Below are 22,173 nucleotides of genomic sequence, written 5' to 3'. Positions count from 1 at the left end.
CTTTTTGAAAATTTCAATGTAGCGCCTCAAAGAAGCCTTATTTCGAAAAACAGGTCCTAATGAGGGCACACCCCCTACATCTCAGGAATACGATTCAGATGAGATCCTGTCAAAAAAATCAAATTCGTGGTATGTTGTCTGTGAGAATGAAATGACACAAAATTTTGAATTTTCATGCTCTTGAGAAGCATTGTTTCAAGAAAATAATGTATACAATATTTGGCTATAGCCAAATGATCTGCGAATATGATAAGTTAATATTTGCAATGGTTCCCACCAACTGGGGGTATACTGAGATATTCAGAATGTGTTTTATTTAAAGGAATCTAAATTTTCAGAAAACCAGCGATAACTTTTCAAAGAAGGCGAATTTCGAAAACATGGTTATCTTGAGGGCACTGCACATTATCCTCAGGAATATGATTCCAGTGAGAATGACTCAAGAAATCGATTCTGTGAAAAATTTTCTCCAGCGAGAATGGAGCGCCCTCAAATATGACATTTTGAATTTTCCCGCCTTGGGGATGCTTTATTTCAAAAAAAGTTTCAAACGTTTGTTGTAGCCCAACTATCTCTGCATTTGACTCCGTCAATGGTTTTTGTCTATCTGTCACTCAGATCATTTGAAAAAATATTTTGCGTTGAGATCACGGCACAGAAATTATTGCATGTAAACGTGGATATTTCAAAAAGTTTTAGAAATTTTGAAAAACGGCATGCGTACCCTATCCCTCGATTTTAGAGATGGTCATAATGCCTTTAACCGAATTGCTCTATCTCTTAAGACAGACCCACACGAGTCCTCTCAAATTAACATTGGCTGCCGTGATAACATACTACCTCTTCCACATATACTTCCATGGTGCATGAAAGTAAATGGGGAAAAAAGTAGAAAAACCCTACAAGTGTCCGACCTGTGGGAAAAGTTGTAGCCAAATGAGTTCTCTAAAACTTCACATGGTAAATAAGTAATATCTAACCAGCTTAAGATGAGGTTATTTTTTGACAAAATATTCAAGTATTAAATAGAAAGAAATTGTGGATGATGACGAGGTTTTAAATTTTATATGGTTGGGGAAGTGAGATTTTAGTGTATGTAAATACAGAAATCTTATTCGTATAGCAGTGTCTCATATCCCCCCAAAAATTAAAAAAATCTGAGATCAACATCTTACTAAAATAATACCCATATCTAGTCAGAAGAGATGCCATCTTGCCATCTACATCTCTGTAGACTTATTTTTTTAATTACTGTTGGATATCTCAGAAAACAAAAATACTTTACATATTTTTACAGGAATCTCATAAGGATATTTCTGATCGAGCAGTAATGAAGTGCAAAATTTGTTCAAGAAGTTTCCTTAGCAAGACGGGTCTATGGATGCATCAGAAGGTTCATCACCTAACGCGTGAAATATATTTCTGTGAGGCTTGTAATTTCAGCTCATATTTGAAGTCAAGTTATACATGGCACTTTAGACAATTCCATACGGCTGAAAGGAAATACGAGTGTTATTTTTGTGGGGAAAGGTTCTTAGGATTTTTTCAATTAGTGCGGCACGGTAAAATTCATACGCTTGAGAAGCACGAAAAATTGTATATTTAAAATAAATGTATTATGAACGTGGCTATGCAATAAATTTGGACATTTATAAAAGGAAGTTTTATGACAATTTTATTTCAAACTTGTGTAACAGAAACTGTTTTATTGTTCGTTTGGTAATTTTTGTAGAGTTAATAATCTTGACAAGTTGGGAGTTTTACTTTGATCAATATTATTTATATTTCCGAATTCAGCATGGAATTTTGAACATTTTTATGTGTTACTATTTGAGTACCAATTATACATTAAGCCTATTTTTGTATTTGATTATGTTAAAAGTTAAATTTTGAGATGAAAGTTTAAGTCACATATAAAAATTCTTAAAACTTCATGCTGAATCATAAATTGGACCGATCTACATAATTAAATGTTGATTGCCACTAATAACATCATTATGTATCAGGGTATATGTGTAAAAAATTTCATGTATTGTCATTTTGAAGATATTTCATTTTAAAATTTTCCTGCAAGATGTGGTACTTATTTTATCGCCACCCTTTAGTATTTCAGTTATTTCATCCTTATATGTATTCTGAAGAACTTTGTTTCATAGTTCCCCAAAATCGTACAAACACCCACAGAAACCTAAAAACCCAAGCCCCAACAACCCCTATTGGGGTTTTCTACAAAAACCCCGGGTTTTCCGAACCCTGGCAGGAACAGATTGAAAATCTTTTTGCATAGACGACATCAGAAAATGGCTGATTGATGGATGGAGAGGAGGTGTCTGTGTAATTAATTAAGTTGGTAGATAATTACCTATACATGATCTTAATTTTAATTTACGACTTGATTTAATGAATCGATTTGACGCGTTGCAAGATTCTGGCATTCAGGCCTATGAGCTAGGACCAGACGAAATTTTTGGTTTGGTTTTTTGAGACAAGTAAGAGTTTGTCAAAATTTATCCGGTGAGAAGGAAGTAGATATTCCAGATATGTGGTCCTGTATGGTAGGTTAATGTTAATATTGTGATCCTCGCTATAAATTTACAATTTAGTATTGGTTAATGCAGGTTTAAAAGTACTAGGGTATTGCCCATGTAAAACGAGGGATCCGTTGCAGTGCGACGTCTATCCACCGACTAACACAAAATCAACTTGTAAGCCAATGAGGGTGATGGTGTAATTAATTCATGATTAATTTTGTATTGTAGAAATACTAGGATTAGGAATAAGTGTACGATAAAGGTACTGATAAATTGAGGCGCGTGATCAAAACCAACTCAAGTTTTGTTCCAATGAATTTGGTTTTGATTTTGGGTTCAAGTTCTTATATTTACTATTTCGATAGTCATACATGCATAGGAATATAGGCAGAAACTATTTTATGAAGTACATAATTAAAAAAATAATATTATAGAAAATAACAAAATAATAAATAACATAGCAAAGTGTAAAATGTCGGGTCATAATCTGAGTTTTAGTAATGAATAAATAAATCAGATTCAGATTCCGTAAATTTGTAATGAATAGGTCATTTCATTGGGTTATAATAGCATACATAGATATAAAAATTTGGAAATAGGGTAGCAATCTATTTCATTTAATTGCACTAATCTTCTTAATGTAGTCGTGGTGACACGGGTGGGATAAAAGTGGAATTTATCTTTTGGTTGACACACAACAAAAAACTCCTGAATCAATGTTGCAGCCGAGTACTGGTATCGCGAGATTTGGCAGGCAGCTGAGAATGTCGTTCGTGCAATGTCCAGTACACCAGCCAATGTAACAGCCCTTATAAGCAGATCCTGCGTAATAAATTGGAAATTTAAGAGTCTTGAATACGTAAATCTAGGAATTTGGTATGGATATACATAAATATTTCTGGCTTTCTCTTCTAGCATAACACATAAAACAAATAAAGTTAATTACTAAATATATCCGGTAAAAATATGTTTAAAAAATAGGAAATAAAAATCGTCCCAGTTGGTCTTCATATTATTGAAAAAATTATATTATTAAATTCATATTTATCCACTATAATTTACTATGGTCGATTTGTTTTAAATAGAAACTTTTTTTAGTGATTTTCTCTTAATAACGTGAAAATTCAAATTCCTGAGGCTCCTTCAGTTTTTGAAGGATTTCAAAAATTTTAGCTTCGAAAACCTTTAACAACAGGAAATTAGAAGAATTCAAATATTTTAAATTACACAGTCCGTAGTCTATTCAACTCATGAACCACTAAGTATGCAGTCGGTAATTAATTTAGAATCATTCTTACAGATATATATCGTCGTACTAATTCAGAAAAGAGTTAAGTGCCGTCGACGCTTAATTCAGAAAAGAGCTAAGTGCACACAAAAAACTATGAAAAAGAGCCAAGTGCACACATGTATATAGTTATATATAATATTCACTAAACACTACGATTCATAACTAAATACTCCGATCCATAACTAAATACTTCGATCCATAACTAAATACATGTGTGCACTTAGCTCTTTTTCATAGTTTTTTGTGTGCACTTAGCTCTTTTCTGAATTAAGCGTCGACGACACTTAACTCTTTTCTGAATTAGTACGACGATATGTATGTACCAGATTATGTTAAATTTATGTTTCCATATATGATGATAGACTTACTTTCAAATGGCCCGTATGGACTGATTGGTAGGTTAGAGATGGGCTTCGGAGGGTATGCTGGGTAGGGATTCCATTGGGGTTGGAATGGTTTTGAGGAAGGTGGCGAGCTATAATTTTTAGTGTGTAATTAAAATTATAAAATAAAATATATTGAATTTCACATATACTTAAATTGATGTTGTACTTTACATCTTATCGTTCATGCTCCCTCATTTGCATAATAGCAGGGTTTAGATAAAAAAAATTTTGGCTACAAGGATAGAACCGTGGGATTATACAAATTAAGAAACATTGTCGCTAAGATACATAAGTTTTTAGGGTGATTAAGTGATATATCAGATGTAAAGGTTACTTTGGCAAAGATTGTCTTACCATCCCCCATAAATCATGAAGGGCCAGCGCTGTTGGCGCGATGTTCTGGTAAAATTTTGATCTAGGAAGTCGCGCTTAATTACCGAAGTAGAAGAGAATTTATCCTTTAGAGAAAATAAAATTAGTTACACAATACAAAAACTTATATTAGTAAGTAACTGATATCTGTCGGATATAAATAGGCAGCCCATTTTACACGCCAGACGCCCAAACAAGAAAGGTACGTCGCTGCCGATGAGTAATATTTAGGCTGAGGAAAGTTTATGCCGGATGCGTTCCCTTCCGATTTAAGAAATACATTTTTTAAGCTTGAAAGAAATGGTTTCCAGATGCTTGCAGGCAGAGTGAAGTCACGCCAAGAGAGGAACTAATAGAGAGTTTGGGTAGCCTGGACCCATTAGTTAAACTAATGAGTCATACGTAAGTTATGACTAATGTATGTACATATAACTTGACTAGTGTAATTGTAACGATGCGTGGACTTATGGCGTTTCTATGGCGTATTGTTAATCAGTTAAGCCATACTTAATAATTTAATGATAATTTTTGCGTCCATAGCTGCCCCAACTATCTAATAATCAAGATCATACCTCTGCTCTAAATGGTTTTCCGATGCAATTGAAGCCGAACCCGGAGACAAGTATGAGCTAAAATGATAAAATGAAGCTTACATTTTTAATAATTATACGAAATTTTGCATAAAAAGCTTACCAAAGTGGAGATAAGTTTATGACCAACTATTAGCTTCATAGTGATTTGTTTCCACAGTAAGGTAGTCCCGACAAAACTATCTTGACCAAACGAATGATTTTGGTGGGGCAGCTCCTTTTATATGAAGTTGGGCACATTAATGTTAGAGTGAACCCAAATGTGGAAAAAATAAATTGATTTGAGGACTATCCCAATCGACCTGCCCGTTAGTAAGGGCTGAGCATGTAAGAAAAAATTAAACACGATTTGCACCACTGCGGTAGTGAGGTAATGGATGGTGGTTTTTTAGACCTGAATTAAACCAAAGTGTCCGCTCTCCTTTACATACAGAGGCCAAAGTGGTGGCAAATGTTGGATGTTATTAATACAAGTTTAATGCAATGAAGCTACTCATGGGTGAGATTCGGTGGTAGAAAAATTTCTGAAACTAGTTGATTTTTTATGAAATTAGCTAAATCGCATCTGAATTTGTAATGTTTCGTGACATTTTTATGGAATCGTGTAAGCAAAACCGGTTAAGTGAGGGAAGGTTTGTTGATGGAAATGGAACCGGATGATAATATTGAATTGAAGCTAAATGAAACTTAAGTGAAATTATAAAAAATGAATAGTGTATAACCTTTGGAGTCGGAATGATGTAATTTTTAATATGTTTGTGCATGTGAATATTTATTTAAGAGGTTGCCCTAACAATTTATTTCTGACAAACTGTCAAAATTTCTGCAATTATAATCGAAACTATTTTCTCATATTGTGATGTAATAGATTTCGGTGGAAAACATAGTTGAGCGTATACATAAATCAGGTAATTGGTATGATTGAAATTAAATTATATCATTAAGATAGTGTGTGACAAATTAATTAATTGCGCACATAAAACTTTAAGACGACGTGAGGAATACTACGTAAATATACACACTACCTATTATTGAACTTCATGTGCTTCTAGTTCATGCAAGCATATTGAATAAACGTTGTGGTGAAGTTAATCCGGCTTATCGAAATCTCAAATTCGTTAATATTATTATCTTAAAACACACATATGTAATTGATTTATAATTTGTGAAAGAATTTCAGTACTATTGGATGGTTAGGTTCATAGTTGTGGTTATGAGGCTGAACCTAGGAGACTAGCATCGTCTTACAGTTAGGAAACTTATTATTCAATCGGGTAAAAAATTTGAATATCTAAAAAAAAACACGTGAATATAATAACTGCAAATTTTGCATGTTAGTACTCCAAAAAGATTGATTAGGAATGCCGGTCCAGATATGAAAAAATCTCAAATAGGTGAAAGGTCATAATTTTTCCCCAAAAAGGTCAGTTTCCAGCTACCCTAAGAAAATTTTTTCTTGGTATTTTTATTTTTTATTTGATAGCCAAAATCAATCTGAACAATTTGATGTATTGTGCAGGTCCCTACGATTTTTTTTGGCGGCTCAGGAATTTTTGCCCCAAGAGCTCGAAAAAAAATTTCCCCATAAGGCCAATGTTATAACTTCAAAAAGTGCGTCGGTCCGGTTTTTTCGCCATTATTTCCCTAAACAACACATAAATTCGTCAAATATGTTACATTACATTGGATGATAACCTTAATTAATAAATACATACGAAATGTCTCACAAGGGTAATATTTATAATGCAAAAAATTTTATACATATCTCGAAACTAATTTAAATAAGCATTTATTTAATTTTAGTCGAGCGCCAGTGCACATATTGTCGCATAAGTCACAAATTCTCCGCTTACTTGTGATTTTAATCTGCAAAGTTTAGGTTACAAGACAGACTCCAAATTCCTACAGGAATAAATTTAAGTTTACGTTGAGTTAATTCGTTTGTCTTGGAAATTTCACCTTTGAAATTTCACCTTTGAAATTTCACCTGATATTTGGCTGCGCAGATCATGACAAATTTCACAAAGAGGCCTCTGAAAATCGAAAAACTCGGGGCAAGGAGAGAAACACATATGGAGAATCCATTACTGTCGACGAGTACCGTGATTATATGTTTTGGGAAGCTAGACTTCATTATACAAGCATTAGCCAAGGATTTTCCTTCATGACGTGCTATTCTAGGGAAGAACTGTCTTTTTTGGTGTTCTTGAGACCATTCGAATTCGAAGTATGGATCACATTATTATCCACGATTGAAATTATTGTGGTTGTTTTCGTACTTATTTTGATGGTTAGGCACCACTGGGATGGCTTAGAGGCTATTTGGTTTGCCCAATTTGTTGCTATATCGATAATGTTTGAAAAACCGACCGACATGAAGAGGAATATTCAGATGATGATTGAATTTAGATTGTTATTTGGATTTTACCTCTTACTTATTGCAACACTAACTAATGGTTATCTTGGTCTAAGTATTATCCCGCTGTCAGCTCCCTTGAAGTCAAAATCCGTGACACAATTCCACCAACTGGCAAAACCCGCGTGTTTTTGTAATGTGGGAGATATGAAATGTCACATTGAGAGGTCGAAAGGTTTCATGCAATATGATGATCTTGTTTTTGATCATATACTGACAATGGGGACAATTATAAGTTTGTACGATAGGTTGGGCTCAGAATATCCTAACACAGATGAGATGCTAGTAGCAGTGCAGAACAAATCCATTAGAGGATTTGATGCTAACGAAGATTTTATTTTGATGCCTTATTCGATTGAAGGGACATAACTAAATACAAATTAGTTCAGAACTTATTTTATACGAAGTTAACACATCGAATTCGCAAGGAAATAAACGAACTTTTGCAAAAAATCGTACCTAGCAACAAAACCATTTCTACCAGTTCCATGGAAACGTTGCGACTAATTGATTTGTTTGATCCTTGGCATATTCCTCACCCCTTTGTAGGAAAATTGTCTAACTTGAAACAAATAAAAAATCTGTGGGATAAGGAATATACACTAGTTCAATGCGGGAAAACTGCTTTAATTCTGGATGATATAGAAATCAATATGGAAATGAGATACTTTGAGAAGCACTATTCATGGATCAAATTCTTCAAATCTGAATCTGAACTTCTTGCTGCAGAATCTGGGTGGTCGTTCAGAATATATTTGGAAAGTGCAAGTGGAACTAAAAGTAGTAGACTGGACAAGCATTCAGTGGCGCCGAAAATATTTGAAAAATTGTATGTTGCGGGTATAATTCAACTCCTGGAGGCCTGGCCATACCTTGTGAGCAAGAGCAGAAAAAATATTACGCAAAAAGTTCACACCCTGGTGCAAAGAATACGTGTGGAAAATGTTAAGCAGATATCATTGGTTGGCAATATCCAAACGATATTCTGGCTGTATTCAGCATTGTCATTGGTGTCAATTATTCATATACTGGTAGTGGAGATAAGAATATATATAAAATTGTTCAATATGCTGTGTACTTTTTGTAGATGGCTGTTATTCAATATTCCTCTTTCTCCCACATCTCGTGTCGAGATTTACAATAGTTTTTTCTGTATCGGGAACCACATCCCAAGAAGACACAAAACTATCAAATCCCGGTCCTCTTAACTCGTGCAACACTTTGCAGATTATAGTGTCTTCATCCAAACTTTTATAACCCATGGTACTTAGCTGCCCACTTATACTCTGCAAATTATTTACCAATTCTGTGGGTGTCTTTCCCCCCAGATCCGCTTGGTAAAACTCTTGCAGCAGTTGCTGCTTCGTCCACTTATTTGTTCTGCCTAAAGTCTGGTCAAGCGCTGTCCACATCGCTGCTGCTGTGTCACAGGAGAAAATATAGCTCGTTAACTTCTCGTCAACGGTTTGAAGAATTATCCCCATCCCAGCTCGATTGTTTACATCCCATTGTTTTTGTTTGTCGGCATCCGAAGGAGGCCTTGTTTCCTTCCCGAAAACAACCTGTTCTAAACCCGCAGCCCAGAATAAATTTTCTAAGGTCAATTTCCACAGAGGAAAATTTCTAGACCCTTCTAACTTTTTAACATTCCCGTGATCGATTTTAATTACTTTTGACATTTTTACCAGTTTTCTGTTACTGCAAAAATTCTCACAATTCTCTTTCTCTCCTCAAAACTAACTCACAAGTTTTTGCAATATTTCCCTGTGCCGTTTCTCAATTTCAAAAAATCTTCTCGAAATTTTGAAAACATTTCTTTCTAAATTCTACGGCAGCTCGTCTAGAGCTCCGTGCTGATAACGTATTAAAGTAGGAAATCCTTGCAAGAGAGAGTTAGATCGACAACTGTCTTTATTATAAGAAGTCAAGTCATATTTATACCCGTACAATTAAAACAATACGCCCAAAGTAAATACTAACTATTACGCTATAACTAAAGTTCATAACTCAATTAGGAACGGATCCCAGTCATCAAATTCCTGTCACATCAGAGTTTCTCACTCTGAGTTCACTGACCATAAATCTTACATTTAAATAGCTGATGATGATACCTACATTTTTGGCTTATCACTAGAATTTACATTGACAATAATACTTAAATTCTAACATTATGTAATCTGACAAATTACACCGCTACCAGCAACCGTGCAATAACGAAGAATCCACTACTCTAATAATTCTAAAAATGTTTGATTAATTCTAGCTCAAAAAGTGGAAATTACGTGGATCTACCGAATGTATACCTTGCTAAGTTCTTTAGCTGGGATAGGGTTGCCGTTGATTTTCTTTCCAATGGGTATCATAGCGCCTTGCAGTCCTCCTATCATTAGCAGTGTAATTCCGATGATCTGTCCAACATTGGGACATGTTGGCAACCTCAGTATCCAGCTGCGATTATCGGCGGGGATGTTGGCTGGCTACTTGTGTAACTCCATTGGTGCTTTGGTGGGCCTCGTCCTGTGTTCTGTCACCATACATCCGTCGAGAGTCGAGCTACTTTTGCTGGGAGAGGTTGAAAGGTGAGGCAAGTAAGGTAACTTGACAAGCGCTTAAGAAATTACGTCCTAGCAGATATTTATTGGTATTCTGAGTGGTACAAGACAAACAGCGTTATATAATTAAATTGATTCTTTATGCAAGGATTTATCATGAAAAATTTTCCAATGTAGATAAATATGACTTTAGATTTTTATAAAGTAGTATCATAATAGGCGTCTAGAATATGTATTAATATCGTTACACGCCAGTTTAGGAAATATTTTTTTGGAAGGATACATATTGTCGGTTTTTGCAAAATATGTTGGATGTTTTAAAACTATTTGTTTAACTTTCAGTCACGGTTTTGCCCAATTTCGTTCATACCGAGCCGTCCAGATCGTGTCAAATCTACACAATGAAGTAATTGGGACGCCCTGGATTCAGATATTGGTTGGTGGGACAACCCTGGCCGAAATATTCAGCCTGCACATCCTCATCACGTCGCACCATGTCTTGCCATCTTTGTTACTTTTATTTTTTTCAGTGGCTGGAATATATTTTGGTCTCATGATTCAAATCATATTTAAAATTATCTCGTATCCCTATGTTAAGTCTAAGAGGATGACAAATTCTAAGAAACGATGTAGAAATCGAATAGCTAGAAGTTATGTTAGGTCCTGTTCACCGATAAAATTATTTCTGGGTGACGGACGGTTTTTTGATAAATTAACATCTATGGAGATCTCGCTGTTCACGGTGGACAAATTGGTTACGTTATTGCTTTTATATCTGTAATTCGTGGAATAGGTTTGTAGCCTAACCTAAAATAACCTTCCTACTTATTCTGGCCTTCTTTCTCCCTTTGTGAGTTTTCATGTCTTGGCCTCCCCTCCTCCTCAAGATTCTTCTTGTAACCTGTCTTCTTTAATTTCTCTTTCAAATCTTTTAAGAGCCTTTCCCCAAGTGATTCAAGTAAAGAGTCGTATCGATTTTTCTGTACTGATTGAGTTGGGGGCAACAAGAGCTCCGCCTTTTTATATTTATTCTGCATTTATTATTATATTATTGTTAATTATTACTAATTATTAGTTGTTCCTTATGTGCCTTTTTTTAACTTAATGATATGGACAAACCCTTCAAATATGTTAGGTTGTTGAATTAACAATATGTTTCCTGTATCAAATACACACATATGTAACTGATCAAAATTAATACCAATTATTGTCGAAACATATCCTACATGATCTATGATCGATTTTTAAAAATTAGACCCTTTTTTTTAACGACTTTCTCTTAATTTATTGCAAATCCTTGGTGAGGTTTTGAAGAATTTCAAAAACCTAAACAGTTCCAAAAGTTTTGAAAGATCGAGAAAGTTTTAAAAAATCAATTTTTTTTTAGATACCACACCCGCTAGAAATTTGATTTAGAAAGTCAGAAATCACTAAAAAATGCGTCTAACTTTAAATAATAACTATGTGTCTGTGCAATTTGCAAAATTTATTGAAATCAATAACAGTAAGAATTGATTACAAATTAATTAGTCTCATTACGCGGTCTCCGTAATGAGGATGACTTCCCAGAAGAAGCTGTCGCTCGTTCCCCTGTCGACCCTGACCCACCCGTCGTGTTTCGGACAAGGCCCCGTTTTGACCCTGTCGCCATACCCCCCGCTGGGTTGGAGGCACCGTTCCACGTCATTGTTCCAAACGATGACCTTGCTCAGACTGGGGGCCGGGGTTGGTCTGGGGTCAAGGGTGATGGTCCATTTGAAACTGGCGGCACATCCTTTCTGCGAACAATTTTGTAGGTGTGTGTAGAATCCGGAACCGTCGGGGGGCGATGCGAGACATATGTCTTGGTTGAGGTAGGGGCGAATTGTTCCACCCCATTGGGGGCCTAGGGTTACCCACTCTTGTAATTTATCTGTGAAAGGGGGGAGTTTAAAGAGATTTAGATGGTATTTCTCTGCATTGCTACGAACAGGTGTACACGACTCCTCAACGGACATATGTAGAAAATGATTGATGTACAGGGTGGTTGAGAAATACTAAATATCACAGTAAAGGAGATTATAAAACATGTTTGCCAAATTTAATTTTTATCAATCTAATACTTCAATCATTATTATGTGATCAAAAAAATATCCGTTCAACTCCATTGTAAAATATTTCTTAATCACGCTGCACACAATTAGGGGTAGCATGTTACATGAACATTTATGTGTTGGCATTGTTGGCCTGGCTAGGTCCAAACTCACCGGTAGGGTCACAATAGTCTATAAAAGTTGCGCCACGGTGGCCCACCAGGCATTTTGCGGTAGTCAAGTGTTTCAAAATGAATCGGCGCCGATATGTAAGATCCGCGTTGGTTGTGGTGCAGAGCAAGATAAAAATGAAGAGCAATCCTGGTCCCATGTTTTTTCTCATGGTTGACATTTTTGTTGCCAATCTATAAAATGGAAACTTAAAGGTTTACTTACTACAATATGTGGACAGAGAATTTTAGATTTGAATTCCGTATTAGCAGGAATTATCAACTTAAATGATACTTTAATTAAGCTTGACTAGGTTCAGTAAGAACAATAGTTCAAATTTCACAATTTTAAAACGACCCTTTGAAATTATTGAACGTATTTATATGATATTCAAATCATGTGTACCAACGGTTGACAATTTTGCGACATTTATTTTATAATTTCAAAAAAACTACGTACCTTGACTTCTGCACATGCGTAAATTCAAAAATTAAGAATTAGTAAGCAAGAAGTTGAGGACATGTGTTTTAGTGGCAGGAATTGAGCTTGGAATGTGGAGAAGAGGCAGGAAGTTGGGACTTTTGTATCTCTCGACGGGACATCCGCTCTCTTCCAAGAATTTGCTTGACCCTGGCCCACATCTCTCAACTGCGTTCTGTGTTATGTATGAGACAAAGACTTGCAAAATTTAATGTCAAGGTAATTCTTGAGCGTGTCGTGGAAGTACATATTTGCACAGATTCTAAAATGAGGGTGAAAATATTATTGTTTTAATATGCTAGACGTGAGTTGGGAGTTGAGAGTTGAAATGAAAGGGTGTTAATATTTTTATTCAAAAGGACCATCGGTTAAAACTAAACTACATTGTTTAAAGAACAACACATGGTTCGAAAAGACCTCAGGGGTTATGTGTTATGTATTATGGGTTATTTTTATTATGAGAGACAGTTGTTGCATGTCTACAACTATGGAGACATGTTTTCTGCCAGACTTTCTAAATCTACAATATCAATTTTTTTCAAGGTTTTCCAGAAAATTTGTGGAAATATGTAGTTCGAGTCTAAGATAGAGAGTGGTAAGAAGAGAGACAAGTATTTGGTCACCAATCCTAAACACATAATTGAATACACCAAACGTATGCTTTCGTTTGTTTAAAGTAGATTGACGCTAGAATTCACCGATTTAATTTAAAATACTTAAAATTATTGTCAAGCTAACCCAAATAATCCTATCGTCTATGGCCTTACATTTTTTTTATTAGTTAGTGAAATATATGGTTTACGTAGGTTCAATCAAATCGAAGAATTCATAACTCAATAACATGCATAAATAATCACGTTCAAATATTTGTGTGTATACTTGTATATGTATATACAATCTAAAAAGATAATTTAACGTCCATATGTACGTTAAATGGTATGTACCATGTAAATTGTAGAAATGTTGTGAGCAAGTTGGGTGGAAAATCTACCAAAATGGAACTTGAGCTAGAAGTCAAGTTATACCGAGTTATTTATTTATAGAGATATAAATTTAAATAGCCTAACTAATATTTTTCACGATGTCGGTAAGTCTACTTAAATATGGCTTTGCTTTCCGATACTATCCTTTGCTTAGGAAATAGGTCGATATAAAAAATTATAGCATACATACAATATTCATGTCATCTACAATCTCCTGATTTACAAGAAAAATAAGTTTGGGTAATTACTGCTCTAAGGAGTTGGTTTTGTTATTACGGAGAGTCTCCAAAATTTAAATATTTTCTTCTGGAACGGGCATCTGGATGGTGGTCTAAAATAAATAAATAAATATTTTCTTAGTGCAGAATTGTATTCGCAGAGTTCACATAATAATTTAAGTCGTGTCCATGGCAACCAATTAAATCCGCATCAAAAATCGTATAAATAATCGTAGAAAAATCACAAAAACGATATCTAAAAAAAGCTCATCTCAATCAGCACCATGTCATGGGACAACATTGCAACTGCGTTCACCAAATATTCCAAAATATTTGGAACGTCCCCATCCACCAGTCCGATGAGTTGGGACTCGAGAAGACAAGAACTTCATTGGGAATCTTGCCACAAAAGTCCGAAACGGAAATCAATCATGCTTTGGCATTTCAACTACATTTTCGGTGTACACTTTGCCTACACGTTGAGCACGGTGTACTTCCTCGTCCAACAGTTGTTCGGATATGGACCAAAGAAGGAATTGCTGAACGTGATTTATCTCCTGCTAATTGGTATTTTGAACTGGTTCGGATCTGTGTTGCACGTAATGATCACGTTGTATGGGAGAGATGCTGTGAATGGGTGGAATAACGGGAGGGCAATGGAAGTCGTAATTGCCAACGATCTGGGTAAGTATTAAGGCTTCCTATGTAGAAATTTTATTAATAGACACTTTTTTAAGGATTTTTGCAGTGCTTTGAGTTTGCACTGATCGATCATTTTTTTAGATTTCAAGAATTTTAAATTCATACTTTTTGCTATTGAATACAGTTTTCGTAACCGTTCCAATTTTTGAAATCATTCAAACAATGATCGATTAGTGCAAATTCATAGAATTACGAAAATCCTTGAAAAAGGGTCTATTAATAAAATTTCTGCTATAACATAATTTGGTTTGGTCGATTTGAATAGTTTTTGGTTAAACGACCTTAAATATATTATTATGAGTTATAAAGTTTGATCTACAACCAGTTTATGAAATAGTTTGTCCTAATAAATGAAAACACTTGCATTTTTCCTAAGGGTGTCTAAAACCTGCGAGACATCCATCAAAGAAAACTCAAACGGTATCAGGGAAGTATTTCAGCGGACAGAAACTGCTCTTGCACACAATAGTCGTCGTTTTGTCAGCCTACCCCATAATCGTGGTTACCTCGGACATGGCGCTAAATTTGGATGGATTCTATTACATGACTAGTCTCTTAAGCCCGCAATGCGGGCTCTAAGCAAAACAATTTTATTTAGTTTAGCGATACAAATTCCTGCTGAATAATTGTTACACATTTATCTTCACACAGAGCAAAGAAGCGTTGACTTGATTGTCACGTTTTATAGCACGATCTTTAATAATAGAGTTCACAACTCTATTGGTGTGACAACGAAAAACGTTCAGTCATGACTCTAAAGGGTGTGACCACGAAAAACGTTCAGCAACAACTCTAAAAGGGTGTGACCACGAAAAACGTTCAGTCACAACTCTAAAGGGTGTGACCACGAAAAACCTTAGGTCACAACTCTATGGGTGTGACCACCAAATTTGTTCAGTTACTACTCCGAAGTGTGTGACAACAAAAAACGTTCAGTCACAACTCTAAAGGGTGTGACCAAGAAAAACGTTCTGTCGCGACTCTAAAGGGGGTGACCACGAATAACGTTAGGTCACGACTCTAAAGAGGTTGACCACGAAAAACGTTCAGTCACAACTCTAAACGGTGTGACCACGAAAAACGTTCAGTCACAACTCTAAAGGGTGTGACCACGAAAAACATTTTGTCGCGACTCTAAAGGGGGTGACAACGAAAAACGTTCAGTCACGACTCTATAGGTGTGGCCAGGAAAAACGTTCAGTCACAACTCTAAACGGTCTGACCACGAAAAACGTTCAGTCACGACTCTAAACGGTCTGACCACGAAAAACGTTCAGCCACGACTCTAAATGGTGTGACCACGAAAAACGTTCAGTCACGACTCTAAAGGGTGTGACCAAGAAAAACGTTCAGTCACAACTCTAAAGGGTGTGACCACGAAAAACATTCTGTCGCGACTCTAAAGGGGGTGACAACGAAAAACGTTCTGTCGCGACTCTAAAGGGTGTGACCACGAAAAACGTTAAGTCACGACTATAATTGGGTGTGACCACGAAGAAACGTTCAGTCACGACTCTAAAGGGTGTGACCACGGAAAAACGTTCAGTCACGACTCTAAAGGGTGTGACCACAGAAAAACGTTCAGTCACGACTCTAAAGGGTGTGACCACGTAAAAATGTTCAGTCACAACTCTACAGGGCGTGTCTAGATCAAGAGGCGTAGTCAATTCCAAGGAGCGTTCAATTGTTCTAACGTTTTAAAAACGTTTAAGAACTTGAAGCGATAGCCCGCCCTGTAGCGCTGAAAAACAACCCACATCCTGTAGGTGGCGCCGGGAGGTAAATTAAAGTTGTAAGTGTCAACCATTGCTTGGGTTCCCAGTGGTCACAGGTCATATGTAAACTCAGGGGGGTGTGCGCAGGTCACAGGTTAAGTGTAAACTCGGGGGAGTGTGCCGAGGTCACAGGTCATATGTCAAGTCTAGTGGGTGTGCCTAGGTCACAGATTAAATATCAAGTCTAGTGGGTGAGCCCAGGTAACAGGTCAAATTCAAAGTCTAGTGGGTGTGCCCAGGTAACAGGTCAAATCCAAAGTCTAGTAGGTGTGCCAAGGTCATAGGTCAAATGTCAAGTTACGTGGGGGTATCGAGGTCACAGGTCAGATGTCACGTTACGTGGGTGTGCCTAGGTCCCAGGTAAAATGTCAACTCTGGAGGGCGTGCCCGTTCATGTGATCAAGTCGGATCTAAATGCGTGTAGCGTTAGTCAACGATTTGGAAACGTTTGACACTTTAGCGAAAAACGCCCTCTAGAAACGAAAAATGTAACATAGTGACCCAACTGCCGCTAGGTGACATTAGCTTGGACAATGTGAGACACGTGTGTAATCAAGCGCCAAGTTCAACTGGTAACACACACCACTGCACAATTCTTGGTTCTGATACGCGATGTTGCCAAAGCGTTCCAGCTTCCTTCTGGTGTGACCATGATTCTTCACATGGTCCGTTTTTTGATACGTTTCTCCATTTCGGTGGAAATTTGTTCAAGTTTTGCTCTGGTTATTTTGTCCTTCATTTCGTATTTGTTAATGGTAAGAAATATTTTCAGGATTTTTATCCAAGAAGCCAAGATTTGTAGGAATCAGGGTAAGATGAATTACTTGCTTCACTCCCATATCCGGGTGCAGATGGCGGTTAACAATTTTGCTCCTTTTCAAGAATTGGGTACTTTGGGGTTAATGTTACTTGGATTGTTGGTCTTTGTTTTTACAAATTTTGCAACAATACGATTCCTTAAACTTGTTCCGTTTGGAGTTTTTATGTTTTTCCCTTCACTGTCTGCAATGGTGGGGTTAATTGTGAATTTGACGTTGCCGTTTACCCATGAAATTTATGAAAATTCGATGGAATTTGGTAGAATATTGAGATGGGTGTTGGAAAAGGATGTGATATACTTTAAGAGGAAAATATTATCTGTGAGGGCGTTAAGATTGTATGCGGGAGTAGGTGGGAGCAAAATATTTTGCCTGAATAGGGAAACTAAGGTACAATATTTTCAGAATGTGATAAGTTACACGATTACTTTACTGCTTAGTGTGAGGTTTTGAGTAGTTTTGCACGGAACGTTTTATGAAGTTTGAAATATTTGTATATTACCCATACAATATATCTAATTGTAACAAAATTAGGTTAATTTGACATGGCTCAATAAATACCATAAATCACTATTTACCTATTTAAAAAATGTATGTACACCCTGTGTAATCTGCTTTTACTCCACTTCCCATGAACAGAATTTGATATCAATTTTATTATATTTATTTTATTTATAAAATTCGAACTTTGACGTTCAAATTTTATATGGACTATGTATACCCTACTACCTAGTATGTTCACTATGATTGTCAAACATTCCTTCACTTTAGTTCTTTGAAAATTGAATCAAATTTTCTAAAAGGTAAGTTGAATGTTAAAAAGTTTTGTTTCTGATTCAGCTTTAGAAATCGATGTATTCATTGCTTTACTACCCAATGGGCCAAGACCCATAAGAATGTGAGATTAATATAGTACCTATGTACATACATACGTTTAGGATTGTCTGTAGCATGTTCAGAATTTGTGTTGTGCATGTTTTCGACATGCATAAGGGGGACAAAGAAAGACTACAAACATAGTCATAATTTGCAATGTGCTTTATTGTCGCAAACCGATTCAATTTCGACAATTTTAGCAAATTAAAGTCCGTCTCTGGGTTTGATAATTATAAATTATTCAGTGCCTAGACGATAGTTTCAATTTTGGCATTTAAGTTTAGGCATTATCAACAGCATACATACGCTATAGAATTAAAAAGAATTTATTCAACGCTAACCGAAAAGTGCTGCAACTTTTCCCATTATTTAATGTCATCACCAACCTACAGTCAATCTGAATGAGCTGCCCGGTATTTACCTGTAAATGTAGCCAGTTAAAATATATAGGGATTTCTAAATTCAATAATTTTCGATAGATTTTCATGTGATTCACATATGCATATGCAGCCTTAAGCATCCCGTGCCCCCAAAGTTTCAAAATGTTAGTTTTTGTTGAAAGATATATTTGTATATCTGTAATCTTAGCTATTGTTGGTATAGTATGCACAAATTCTCAGAAATCTGATATAAATTTGACTAATTCGTTATTTCAACACCTTGACTTCGAGTGTCATTTAGTTCTCTCGTATTATAACAATTTCCAAAATTCTGACCTGCTTTCGTCCATACTTCCCTCGAAAAAAGGAATCTACATTTACCACCTCCCCAAAATCAATGCATCATCTTGGAAAACCAGTCATTCTCATAAATACCCCACCGGAATGTTCGCAAGCTTACGCAAGGGGCAATTTCCTTGTTTAATCGGTGTCATTATAACACATAGATCCGACTTTAAAATTGCCCTTGAACGCATCTCGGATGTTGAATATTCTACCCTCATGACACACCAAACACAAGCCTTATTAAATACTATATACTCAAAACACAGACATGTGTTTTACTTATACACTTGGGCAAATCGGAAGGCTTCTCTTATAGTCAGAGTTCAGATTGGTTTCTATCGCCAGCCCGTTAACCACTTCAGACTTAAAGGCAGCGATATAATCTTTATGTCGATTATATATTTGATTCTAGGGAATGGAATTGAAACATGGCATTTGAATTTCCCCTCGCAACAAGACTTAACTTTAATTTCACGTGAAGACGTCATCCAAAAAATTAGTAACCATGAGAAGTTTCACCATCTGACCGAACCACCAAGCGATCTTGTACTGACCAGTAAACGGGAATCATTTCTCAATTTGCACGGCTATTTTGATAAAGTTTATGCCTGCGAGGCATACAGGAAAGGTCCTTTTCGACTAGTGCGTGAAGATCGATATCGTCCCAGGGCCACCATATTTTTTAGCCTCATTTGTATAGGAAATTATAGCTTTGGTTTAGCAGAAAGTGATGCCAAAAGAAAACATGTTCCCTTTAAACTCCGGGGCAAGGCACGTAGAACATATGACGAACGTATCCAGGTGGACTTTCAAAGTCACCAACGATTTTCAATAAACCCTTATATAGGAACGATAAATCAAGGATTCTCTTTTATGACCTGCTATTCTAGAGAGGCAGTATCATTCAAAGTTTTCTTAAACCCATTTGAGTTCGAAGTTTGGATAATCATATTGTTTACCATGACAATTTTAGTAGTTGTGTTAGTTCTCATTCTGACAACAAAATTGAAATGGAAATGGGTAGAAGCGATATCGTTTGCACAGCTGGTCGTGATATCAAACATGTTTGAAAAGCCGACCACGGTTGACGGTAAAATAGAAACGACTATTCAGTTTAGGATCCAATTTGGAGTTTTGATGTTGCTCATTCCGATATTGACAAATGGTTACCTCGGACTAAGTATCACGTCGATTTCGGCCTCATTAGAACACATATCTGTTACTAGGTTTGATCAGCTGAGCAAACCCGTGTGTAACGGGGATAACGGGAAATGTCATATAGATAGATTGAAGAGATTCGAGAAATATTTAGAAACCATTGAGAAGCATATGCAGATTATATCTCTGAGGAGATTTTTCGATTACAAAGGTTTATTAAAATTTTTCAAAGGTGATAGGACGAACAGTATTAATAAGACTTTTGAATCAATTATTAACAAATCTGTACGAAGATTTGATGTAAATAGTGATTTTGTCTTGCTGCCATATCCAATTGAGATTGACGTAGCAAAGTACCAGATAGGACCAAATGTGTTTTATAACCGGCTACTATTCCGGTTAAGGGAGACTACCAAAATAGTCCTGACATTATTTGAGTCTTCCGGTAAAATTTCTAAGGATTCAATACATGCAATGAGAATGTTTGACCTCCTTGAGCCTTGGCGCATTCCACACCCACAACTTGGAAACTTGTCGAACATGAGAAACCTCGAAAATATATGGGATATTGAACACGAGCTCGTTAAATGTAAAAGAACTGCTCTAGTTTTAGATGAAATTGAAATTAATCGAGAAATTCGCTACTTCGAGAAATATTACCCGTGGCTAAAATTTTTTAAGGCAACTTCTGCTATCCTTCCGTCCGAGTCAGGATGGTACTTTGATATTAATGGTAAACCAGTGACTCCTCAAATAATTGAGAGATTGTATGTGGCAGGAATTGTCCAGCTGTTAGAGGCTTGGCCCTACAGAGTTTCTGAATTGAGGGAAAACATTACCAAGCAGGTGCATACCTTGGTCGAACGGAAGCCAAGAGAAAATGTTGTAAAGGACGTTTCATTGGGTGGGAATATTCAAACAATATTTTGGATATACTTGATACTCTTGGTGGTCGCATTTGCTATAACGTTGGTAGTTGAAGCTAGAATACATAAGAAACTTTGGAAGGGTCTGTTATACGCTGGTGGCAGGATATCCCAAGTATACTGATATTGATAAGCATCAAGAAAATGTATCAGTCCGTTAATTATTATCCATTGCTGGTTGACTTATGACCATTGTTAGCCGCCATTCCTACTAATATAGTGCCCATGTCTTATGCGGAAAAATAACTTTTTAAATAATCAGTATTTTCTGAATTCTGCTTCATATTCGTCATTGCCATGAAATTTTCAAAATTTTGATATGCTACACGGGCAATATAAAAATTTTGAAATTTCTCTCAATTTCTCACACTCATGTTAATTTTTTCAATATTTAGAAGTTATCCAAACTGAACCTTGTCAGCAACTTTTATTCACAATTTAATTGAAGGTATAACATGAACCTTCAGATTCATAAAGTAGAAAATTTGGAAGGAGATGTTCCGATTCCTGAATGCCATAATATCTAGTTATTCCAATTTCCAGCTTAATTTAGGTTGGTGGTAAAAAGTGCTGTTTTCCCACTTTTTCCCACTGCACTGACAAATTTGATTCTTACCAAACGAAACCCTACATTAACTTGCATGGCAGGAAACCTCAAAACCATTTTTTTGGTATGGCTCAACACAGTGCAACAACAAGGAAAAGGAGTCTTTAACGTAGACTACTTTATTGGATTATATTTTTTTGGTCAGGTTATAATGATCTTTATTAACTATTTCAAATTGTCTCATTAAACCTGTCTATATCTTTTTTTATTCTGTTGTAACTTACAATATACATATTCAATGCATTTTAATATTTATTAAATGCATAATCATCAACACTTTCACCTACGACTCCGCTTCGGATACGATTCAGCAGCAATGAAGCAGGCCCATGGGATTCATCACTCGCGGTAACAAAACTAACTCAACTAATCAAAACCAACTATGGAGAGTATGGTCCATTGATTGGGTTGGGCAAGTAAATGATTTACTACAGGCAGTAGGGTATGGAAACTTTGTGCAATCTTTAGACATAAGTAAATGATTTATAATGTTTAATGTTGTACTTACATATCTTAAAGAAAAT

This window comes from Folsomia candida, unplaced genomic scaffold (assembly GCF_002217175.1).
Source record: "Folsomia candida strain VU population unplaced genomic scaffold, ASM221717v1 Fcan01_Sc027, whole genome shotgun sequence".
Taxonomy (NCBI): Eukaryota; Metazoa; Arthropoda; class Collembola; order Entomobryomorpha; family Isotomidae; genus Folsomia; species Folsomia candida.
Note: the sequence above shows the minus strand (reverse complement) of the source record.